Source organism: Ipomoea triloba, chromosome 16, assembly GCF_003576645.1.
Source record: "Ipomoea triloba cultivar NCNSP0323 chromosome 16, ASM357664v1".
In the NCBI taxonomy this organism is placed as follows: domain Eukaryota; kingdom Viridiplantae; phylum Streptophyta; class Magnoliopsida; order Solanales; family Convolvulaceae; genus Ipomoea; species Ipomoea triloba.
Window position 1 is genome coordinate 4,558,852 of NC_044931.1, and position 203 is coordinate 4,559,054.

Below are 203 nucleotides of genomic sequence, written 5' to 3' on the forward strand. Positions count from 1 at the left end.
AAAAGAGAGTGCGAGAAAGAGTCATAAGGTTGGTGTTTTCGTTAGGCCGGAGTCCTGAAAATAGAGTCGGCACTCGGTCAACCGTGCCTCCCAAAAAAGGGAGTGTGATAAAGAAGTCATAAGGTTGGTGTTTTGGTTAGGCCGGAGTCCTGAAAATGGAGTCGGCACTCGGTCAACCGTGCCTCACTAAAAAGGGAGTGCGA